We start from the raw sequence: 11,059 nt of genomic DNA on the forward strand, positions 1-11,059 counted from the left end.
TGGATGGGGGAGGGAAAGGGGGGAAGGGGGGGGGGCTTTCTGAAATACACCATGCGGTGATCAGGGTTTACTGGCTCTGCATTCAGGAATTACTTCTGGTATGCCTGGAGGTTCATATGGGGTGCCAGGGATAGAACCTGGGTGGGCCGCATGCAAGGCAAATGCCCTCCCAGCTGTTGTATTTCTCAGCCCCTCATCACAGACTCTATCAGTCCTAGCCTTCCCATAAGATTCCAGAGTGGTAGAGACAGATGGGGAGAAAATGGATATCTCTCTCTCCTCACCTAAGCCACCCCTGGGGGCCTGCCAACTTCAGATGGTTTCTGTAGAAACCCTTGTCCACTTGCTTCCAGAGAGCCCAAAATTCTCTTCCGGCTTCCTTGTCATGGCCTTATCAGTATGCTTTTCCCTCAAAGTCCTGACAGGCCTTAATTCAACAAACCATCCTTATCCTACTGCATTTGAAGAAAAATAAGTGAAAGGTTGTGAGTTTCTTGTAATAAATGGGCACACTTTGACTTTCAGTGACACTATAGAAAGGAGACTGGAGGATAACGGGTTTGACTGAGTTTGTAATAATAGATAGCAAAAGTCTGGGCATACATTTGATAATTCTGGGTACTTTTCCTCGACCAGAGCTGGGACACACCTTGTCAGTAAGATGGAGGAGCAAAGCAGCGGTGGAAGTGTGGAGAATCCTTACCCAGAATGCTCTGCACTGAGTGGCAGGAAACTCATCCAATGAAGGTGCCTGGCGCGAAACAAAGAGGCGGGACTTCCGGTTTGGGGGGCTGTCTTCTTGGTTGCATCGGCGTTACAGCACCAGAAAAGTTCTGGAGCTTCGATTTGACTCAAACCTCCTGGAAGTGTCATCACTTCAGAGAAGTGAATTTGAGACGCTGAGAGGAAACTGGGTGACTTCCTGGGGCGGTCCCACATCAGGGAGGACTGGAGGATGGAGTGTCCTTCCTGTGACTAGCCAACCCACAAGCCAATATGGGGGGACCTTATAAAAGGTCCTCACGGGGGGGGGGACCTTGCAAAATTCTTGAGCCCCTCCAACCCTCACCTGCGTCATCCCAACTCTTTAATCCTAACGCCCTAGAGGAGAGGATCCCAACCTGAGTGTTGAGCGTGGGGCGTCGTGAGGGGTAGCTGGCTTGGGAGTGACAACCCCATCTCTGAACGTGTGATGAAGTATGTGGAAAATTTGAAGGCAGGGGATTATCATATTCAAAAGTCTAGAGGGGGCTTCTGCTCCAGGAGAACGTGGGCGAGTCTGTGTTGTGTCGGTACAGAAGAACGAGTTAAAGGGGAGTAAGGATTGGAATGACAGGAAGATGAACGGCACCTAAGTTTCGATGGTATTTGTAATTAAGGAGGCTCACATAGATGAGAGATACTGTCTGAGTTAGATGCCGTAAGGTTTTCCCACAAACTGGAAAGTGGAGAATAAGGACAAGGAAGCACAGGGAGATTCCATCCTTCTCCAAAGGCATAGTGCTGGTAAATGCCGTTTCTGGGGACTCGTTATTGAGATGTGAGGTCAGCCCAAGGTCATCACATTTTAGGGCTAAAAGGGTACAGTAGAGGCTGAAGCCCAGAAGCCCAGCTCACAGCTTCTCTTTCACACAGGTCCAATGGCTGAAAAAGCACCCAAGGAAACTGCAAAGGTGAGTGTATACTGACCAATCACAATGTACATACACACACAGAGTCTTGGGAGTTTGATGGTCTGGGACTCAGTCCAATACTCTTCTAGTCCTTTGGCTTGGAAAACTCTAAGCCCGGGGACCTAGATTTGGTTTAGGATTATTATACAATAGTTCAAATATCTGGCAATCGATGGACCAAATTATTCTAGGCACAGGAAAGATTATTCTAGCCACAGGAACCATTGTATCCAAATACATTCTTAAAGTATTAATTGTGGGTGTTCAGAGAACTACAGATGTTTTTTTATTTCTTTTCATCAGAAGAATGAGTCAGGCCCCGAATGGCAGCCTGTGAAATGAGATGATTTTCCGGAGGTGATGGGAGCAGAGAAATGGGAACAAGGTTCCCACTGGCTTCTGTGTAGAGAGCAGATTTGGGGAGGTGAAGAAGGAAGCAGAATGATCGGTGATTAGGCTTCATCAATAGTCCATGTTGAGTGTTAGTAAAGACTAGATCAGCATGGTGGTCAATGGAAGTGGGAGAAGTGGTTTTGTTATCTACAGTTGACTGGATTTTCTAATGTTAAGGAAAAGAGATAAAAAGATAGAAGTTAGGAACTACCCTAAGGTTTTAGAAAGAAAGAAGGGAAAATATCAATAATTAAAATTATTTAATTTTGTTAAATTAAAAATTAAAATTAATTTAATTTTAAATATCAATAATGTTAATGGGAATCTCAGCTGCTTTGAGCCACATTAAGATTCTGAAATGTTTCAGAGAACACAGAGTGAAAGCACCAAGTAGACAGCCGTGCTAATTAATGGACTGGATCTCTGGGGAATGTTTCAGGGAAGAAATAGTCAAAAGGTGGTGGTTTCATTGACAGTCACATTTCATCGACAGTCACTTCAGATGGATAGGGATAATTCTAGGAAGGAAAGGAAGGAAAGAAGTTCAACATTGGGTCTTTTGCTTTGTCTACTGCTTAGAGGGTATTATACTCATAAACACAGTAGAGCTAGGGAACTTTTCATAAAAGGAAATGAGGGGAGAAGTTGGCTAGAGCCTCCAGTGGACATGGAGAGAATCTGGAGGCACACTGTGCAATTGAGGAAATAATGACACTGAGACTAGGACTGGTTTATGTGAATATCCCAATAGAGTCTCCAGGGTTTCTTGGTGATTCTGGAGAGTTCCAGTCAGATTTGTAGATTCACTCAGGGGAAAGTATTCAGTTGAGTCATTTGCTAAATTGAGGGAGAGGATCACTGGGGTTGGGCTTTGAAATGAAGGTTTGAGATAGAATGATTATGATTAAGGAGAGAACACTGAGTGTCTACAGAAAGAAAAGAGGACCATTGAGAGCTAACATGGTTTTGAATAGGTACGGTTAACACCAATAACAGAGTCAGTCTTTAAAACTTTCTTTTCAGGTTGGAGCCTGCCCGTGGCAGTGAGCATTGAATATCTGGAGGAATATGGAATCCTATTATTTTAATTTACTAAATACAATCTTTTGGTGCAGTTGGGCAACAGCTGGCAATTCTCAGGGCTTAATCCTGGTTCTGTGCTCAGGGATAACTCCTGGTGGGCTTGGGAAACCATCTGGATACCCAAGATCAAACATAGGTCTGCCATGTGCAAGGCAAGCACCATACCCTCTGTGCTATTGCTCTGGCTCCTAAACACAGTCTTAAAGTCAAGTGGGTATCAAATAAGAAATCCAGGGAGAGACTTATGGCATTGAGCAGGGAGATAGGGGTGGGTGGCTGCAGGTCTGGAGATAATGAGAGAAGCACAATGTAAATAGTGTCATAGGGAGTGAATATGAGATCTGAGGTTACCAGAGCCCTGTTGAGGAGACTTAAGGATGAAGGATAGTCAAAATTGGATTGTTTGGAAGTATCACCTAGAAAACACTGGAAACTGCCTGATAGAATGGGTGAAGCCCTAATGGTAGCCCCACAGTTAAACTGGCGTCTTTGTGTCTACTGGTCTAGAGTTGCAGAAGGCCAGACAGAAACAGAGCCATGAGGAGGGAACAGGCACAAATGACACTAGAATCTGATGTTTAATACAAGTAGTAGAGATTGGAGAATAATAACAATGCATTGTATTGTGAGTAAATGGATTGGAAGTCCATGTTGAGAGACTGTTTGTGGTTTCATCTCTGCATGACAGGACATTGTGACCTTTGACGATGTGGCCATATACTTCTCCTGGGAGGAGTGGGCCCTCCTTAGTGATGATCAGAAACATCTGTACTGTGATGTGATGCTGGAGAACTTTGCACTTATGGCCTCTCTAGGTAAGACCCTAACTGTAAATCTCTTTGGCCTCTCCCTGTACTATGAACTGCATGCATTGGCACAGTCACTACTCTTGTGACCTGTTGACTGTTCTTTCAGGATCTTTCTCTGAGGGTTTTGGGGGTTTTTAGAGGGGGTTGCTTTTTGTTTTTTTGTTGCTGTTTGTTTGTTTAGGGGAATTGTTGGGGGATTCCATTCCAATAGTCTGTTTCTCTGAATTCCTCTGTGCCAATTGTCATCTTGTCTTTTCCTTGGAACTTTCCTCATCCAGAGAACTTGTTCTTTCCTTCTTCCATGATGGGAGAAAGAAATCTATGTGCTTTAAGGGTAAATATGACTCCAACTCTGACTCCCAACTACATACAATGGTCTCAGAAGAGCCCTGGGTTTACCGAGTAGTATGTTAAAGAATGTGACATTAAGATTTTGTTCAAACCATACTATAGATTTTTTGTGTCCAGTTATTTTAGTGCCAATAACTATAACTCATTTCTACCTTTTATTTTTAAAACTTTCAACTTGTAATTTTGATTCCAATATTCAGTTCAGGAAGAATCCTTAACTCTCTGGATTCCACATCTCTCCTTTTCCCCACATTTCACTTTCAAAATTTTCTTCACCATTGCCCCATATAAATTGTGTTTGTAAATGTGCACCTATCCCTAATGATATTTAAATACAAACTACTCTGATGTATTATGTTCTCTTGAGCCTGCACATAATCTTTTGCACAATATTCAGATATCATTCAACAAACAAGTACTAAAAATCATTCAGAGTGAGTTGTAGACCCTGTCTCATCTCTTGTACTTCATCCCCCTCACTTTTTGTTCTTCACCTGACCCTTTGCTGTACCCCTCATATCACCCATGCTGTAACCCTTAGAGGACCATTAATTCACAGCACCTACTTCCTGAACTGTAAACTGTAGGACTACAGATCCCTACTTAATCTGATGATTCAATCTGAAGGATTCACATAGGTTCACTATTTATATAGCAGATGCACATTTGTGGAGAAGCTGTCACTTCCCATCAGAGTCATTTCACCTGAATTTCTTTGCTTTTAGGTTACTGGCCTGGAAAAAAAGATGAGACATCCTCTGAGAAGAGTGTTTCTATAGAAGGCATGTCACAGGTCAGGACTCCCCAATCAGGTCCCTTTAACCAGAAATTCCACTCTAATGCAAGTGTCTCAATATTAAAACCAAGTTTAGGGACCAGAGCAATACTACAGCAGGTAGGGCACTTGCCTTGCAATAAATGTGGAAATTTTTTCAGTTAAATGTTCAGATTAATTTATCACTAATAGCTTGTCAGAAGTTAATATGGGAAAACCTTCAGCTGAAAGTTTCATTAGTATGAGAAAATTCCCAATAAAGAAAGATGTTTGTAAATGTGCATCTATCCCTAAGCCCATAAGGTGTAGGAGAACCTTCAGTCAAAAATCTTCTGTGATTGAATACTAAATATTCACCCAGATAGGCTTTATGAGTACAGAGAATGAAGTCTTCAACAAAAGTCTGGTTTTATTTGACACCAGCAAGTGTCATAATGCAGAAAACCTTATGGAAGATCATCTTTGTTCATTCAGTACAACAAAATAAGTGTCATAGAATTGTCTTAAATATATATTGAGTGTGAAATCTCCTTGTCCAGTAATAACACTGGTGGAGAACCTTTTTCAAGAATGCATCTGCCTGAAGTTGAGCCTCATGGAGACAACCATATGAGAATATTCTCCATGAGTTATGAATTTGTGGCAGATCTTCAGGAGCTATCTGTACTTTCTAGTTTTCCCAGGGTCATTGTCAAGTTTATGTTGCTGCAAGTTTCTGTTGTAGAGCCAAGACATCTTTACACTTTAGAAGTTCCCACTTGGCCCATTTTAAGATACCAGCATTATCTCACTGAACAAGGAATGAAAACGGATGCAGGATAGGACGTCAGTTTATTTTTCACCATAATTATTGATATAAATAAACCCAAGAATACAGATGATAGTAAATTATTAGAAAGGAGAAGTTTTGAATAATTCTGATTTTTTCCAGGGGGCCTTCCAAATAGTGCATAGGGGACCCAAGAACGACTCCTGGCAATATTCAACCCACTCAAATACTTAAGCCAGGTGATTCAATGCTGTACCTAGAGATGCAATGACGCTCGAGTCCGTTATGCTGGAGGCTTCTAGGTCACCACAGTAGTGCTCAGAGGCTTCCACAGATATGTCCAGTGAGACTCTAGGGATCAAACTTGGGGACCTTCCCTTGCAAGGCATACACCCCTTCCCATGAGCTATCTCACCAGCCCATCATTTGGTGGGGGGCATACCAGTGGTGCTGAGAGCTTACTCTTGACTCTATGCTCAAGAATCACTCCTGACAGTGCTCAGGAGCCCATAGTGAGTGCTGGGGATTGAACCCGGGTTGGCTGCATGCAAGGCAAACAACTTTTATTTTTTCATTTTAGCACAGCGGTAGGGCATTCGCCTTACAAGCGACCAACATGGCCAACCCGAGTTCGATTCCTCCGCCCCTCTTGGAGAACCCGGCAAGCTACAGAGAGTACTCGATATGCCAAACACAGTAACAACAAAGTCTCCAATGGAGACATTACTGGGCCCGCTCGAGCAAATCGATGATCAATGGGAGGGCCTTTACCTTTACCTTTACCTTTTTATAATTTTATTATAAAATTTATTTTATTCATCTGTTTATTTACTTTTTCATCTTTTTATTTACTATTTATTTACTTTTCTCTAAGTTTTCAGGGTACCTTTAAATATCCCACCCGCACGGCAGAGCCTGGCAAGCTATCCGTGGTCTATGCCAAATAGACCAAATTGTTATGCCAAATCCAGTAATAAATGGATCTCATTCCCCTAACCCTGAATATGGCAGAGTCAAGAAAGATATGGAAGGAAAGGCTGATAAAATACCAAGGCAGAAATAGGCTGCCAAAATGGAGAAAAACAAAAATGATTGTCTGTACTTTTAATGCTTGTATGCTGGCATCTACTGCATCCATTGACGACCTTATGGTACAAGCGTGAAAGATCAAGTATGACATCATTGGTCTTACCAAAACGAGAAGACATCAATCACATCATGCCGTTTTTGACACTGGAGAAGAACTGTTCCTTGGAACATGTGATAAAAGAGGCGTCGATGGTGTCGGTATCCTTGTCAACACAAACTTAGCCACGAGCATTGATTCATTCGAATGCCTAACAACCCGAATCGGACGATTACACTTGAATAGATGTGGCTCACTACCGGCAGTTTCTATCTTTGTTGTCTATGCACCAACATCCAGTTATGGTGAAAGAGAAACTGAGAAGTTCTACATGGAGCTGGAGAAGTTCTATAAAGAAGATCACACCTTCTACAAGATCATTGTCGGTGATTTTAATGCCAAGATAGGACCAAGAAGATCAGTCGATGAACTCCACATCGGCATCCATGGCCTAGAATGGAACAAACAGGGTGACAGACTGTCTGAGTTCATCATGTCAACCAAAACCTTCCATGGTAACTCACAGTTCCAAAAGGCTGAATATAAACGTTGGACATGGGAGTCTCCCGATGGACGATTCCACAATGAAATAGACCACATCATATTCAATCAGCGGTTTTGCCTAACCGATGTTGCTGTTGTCCCAAAATTCCAAACGGGATCAGACCACCGTCTTCTTCGTGCAAAATTCTACCTCACAGAACGAGGAGAAAAGAATGCAAGGTTTAAGAAGAGGACTCCCAGAACGACCACCAACTGGGAGCTCTTTGGCTCTGTTGCGGCAACATGGGAAGATGCCGTCATTGACAACATTGATGAGGAATACGATCGAATAATTCAACACCTCCATGATTGTGCGAGGAATGCCAAGAGAGAGATAACCACAAAAAAACGCCTTTCTTCGAACACTCTTGAACTTATTCGCCAACATGGCTTGGCACATGCCTCAGGCAACCACAAGCGAACATCCAAACTGGCAACACAGTGCAGAGAAACCATCAAGGATGACTTCAAAATCAGGAGAGCAGCAGTACTGGTAGATGCGGCAGAAGCTGGGAAAAGCATTCGTAAAGCCCGCCTGTCCTTCGCCAACTACAAAACCAAGATGACTGCCCTCCGACATTATGATGGATCTATCACATCTTCCAGAAGGGTAATGGAGAAGATTATTCATGACTTCTACTCAGATCTCTTTAATAACCACGTCCACTTGCCCACATACCACATACCACATGATGGATATGTCGTTCCCAATGTTCTCCCTTCTGAAATCCAACATGCCATCTCATCGGTAAAGAAACAAAGAGCACCTGGCTCAGACAAGATCAGACCTGAACACCTGAAGAACTTACCATCAGTACTCATCAATACATTGGCTCGGCTCTTCACACGCTACCTATCTGAATGCAAGGTTCCATCCCAATGGAAAACCAGCAGGACTATACTACTATACAAGAAGGGAGACATCCACGACATTGGCAACTATCACCCAATCTGCCTAATGTCTGTCGTCTACAAACTGTTTACTCGAGTCATCCTGAACAGGATTAGCAGAACACTAGATGAAGGACAACCATGTGAACAAGCCGGATTCCGAAAAGGATTCAGTACCATTGACCATATCCACACGATTACTAAGCTCATTGAGATTTCTCAGGAGTACAAGATGCCGCTCTGTCTAACGTTCATTGATTTAAAGAAGGCCTTTGATTTTGTTGAGACGGAAGCGGTCATGGAAGCCCTAGCCAATCAGGGCGTACAAACTCAATACATCAGGATCCTTCATGAGCTCTATTGCGGATTCACTACCAAGATCTCACCATTCTACAAAGCAGTAATCATCCATATCAAGAGAGGGGTTCGGCAGGGTGATACCATTTCACCAAAACTCTTCAGTGCCACCCTCGAGAACATCATGCAACGACTGGAATGGGAAAGCATGGGAGTGAAGATAGATGGTCGGCAACTACACCACCTCTGCTTTGCTGATGACATCGTTCTAATAACACCAAACATCAGCCAAGCGGCACAAATGCTGAATGACTTTGACCGTGAATGTGGAAAAGTCGAACTACAGCTGAATCTTATGAAGACAATGTTTTTGAGAAACAGCCTTGTTCCTGATGCTCCATTCGCTCTCAACGGAACCACCATCTCTGAATGCAACAGTTATATATACTAGGTCGAGAAATCAACATGACGAATAACCTGGCACCTGAGTTGCGCAGGAGGAAGAGAGCGGCTTGGAATGCCTTCAAGAGCGTTGAAGAAATAACTAAAAGGACAAAGAACCTCCAGCTACGAGCACATCTCTTTGATTCCACTGTTCTTCCTGCATTAACATATGCCTCAGAGACCTGGACCCTACGAAAACAGGATGAGAACGCTATTCGGGTCTCTCAAAGAGGAATCGAAAGAGCTATGCTTGGAATATCATGATTCACTCAAATGAGAGATAGAATCCGGAGTTCTGATCTTCGTCAGTGCTCAAGAATCAGGGACGCTGTCCCATTTGCCAAGGCATCAAAAATCAGATGGGCTGGACACGTAATGAGGTTTACAGACAACCGCTGGACTAGAGCCATTACTGATTGGATTCCACGGGACATCAAAAGATCACGTGGACGCCCACCTACAAGATGGTCAAACTTCTTCGTCAAGACCCTGAATGATCGGTTTGAGGCTCTGCATGTTCCTAGAATTAACAGATACCATTGGGCTACGCTAGCACGCAACCGGGATGAATGGAGACGTTACTGGCACCCGCTCGAGTAAATCGATGAATAATGGGGAATAAGTGATTAAGTGATTATAATTTTATTTATTGAATCACTGTGAGAGCAGTTACAAAGCTTCCAGGTTTAAGTCTCGGTCATACAACAAAACACCTGTACCTTCACCAGTGCCCATTCTCCACCACCAAAAACCCCAGTATACCCCCATGCCACGCCCTCCCCCTACCTGTGGGGCAGATGATTTCCACATTACTCTCTCTCTCTACTATGATTACATTCAATATTTTGACACCAGACCCACCATTATTATTGGGTATTTTACCCAAACACTCAGATCTGCTGAAAAGGCAACACTAGACAATTTGTTTTCTATTGCTTATTATGAATAACATATGGTGTTGCATGGCTACAATAGTGGCCGCACGATTTTGGAATTCCGAAGTTTTAACAATTAAATCTGGAGGGATTTCTGCCAAAAACCTGCTGGGTTCCGAGATTTGTTCCTGAGTCTCTGGGATCATGGCTGTTAAGCAGCTTGATCAGGAGCCAGAAAGGCCGTTCATGGGCGGAGACTCAGGGTCTCGTTGGGATGGGGAGGAAAAGGACGGCTCCACCCCCATCCCTTGAGACCCTGCATGTCTCGTCACTGAGGGCCCAAACCTGACTGCCCAATGGCCTCTGGAGGATGGCAGCCACCGAGATGCCTAAGGGGAGCAGGTGGAAGGACAAGACCCTTTCCCCCCAGGGGCGGCACAGCGACAGTAACCTACTGCAGGGTCGTGATGCATTTCTGCGTGCAAGGCAAACACCTTACCCATTGTACTATCTCTCTGATTCCATCCCCTGATTGGTCACAGTCACAGTCCTCCCATTGTTCAGCGATTTGCTCGAGCGGGCCCAATAACGTCTCCACCGTGAGACTTGTTGTTACTGTGTTTGGCATATTGAATACGTCAAGGGTCGCTTCAGCAGCATATATACTAAAATTGGAATGATACAGAGAAGATTAGCATGGCCCCTGCACAAGGATGACACCCCCTGATATTAAAAAAAAATCTTATTGAGGGACTAGAGCCATAGTACTGAGGGTAGGGCATTTGCCTTGCATGGGGTTTACCTGGGTTCCCATATGGTCCCCTGACACCACCAGTAATGGTTCCTTAGTGCAGAGCCACAAGTAACCCCTGAGCATCATCGACCCCTGAGCATTACCAGGTGTGGCCCAAAAAACAAAACAAAAAAACCCCAGCTTATTGAGATATAATTGACTCTGGATAAATTTCACAACGTGTACAACTTGATGCTTTTGGTACATGCTTATATCCTGAGACCAAAACATTTAACT

General features: G+C 43.6%; 1 non-coding gene across 1 annotated transcript; it reads left to right on the forward strand.

Annotated features, from left to right (window-relative positions):
* The first annotated feature begins 10,674 nt into the window (after positions 1-10,674).
* On the forward strand, positions 10,675-10,777 carry LOC130044536 (U6 spliceosomal RNA). Its single transcript, XR_008795404.1, has one exon. It is a non-coding gene; the product is annotated as a U6 spliceosomal RNA (small nuclear RNA).
* Positions 10,778-11,059: the final 282 nt, after the last annotated feature.

The sequence above is a fragment of the Sorex fumeus genome, unplaced genomic scaffold (genome assembly GCF_029834395.1).
Source record: "Sorex fumeus unplaced genomic scaffold, SorFum_2.1 ptg000122l, whole genome shotgun sequence".
Classification (NCBI taxonomy): Eukaryota; Metazoa; Chordata; class Mammalia; order Eulipotyphla; family Soricidae; genus Sorex; species Sorex fumeus.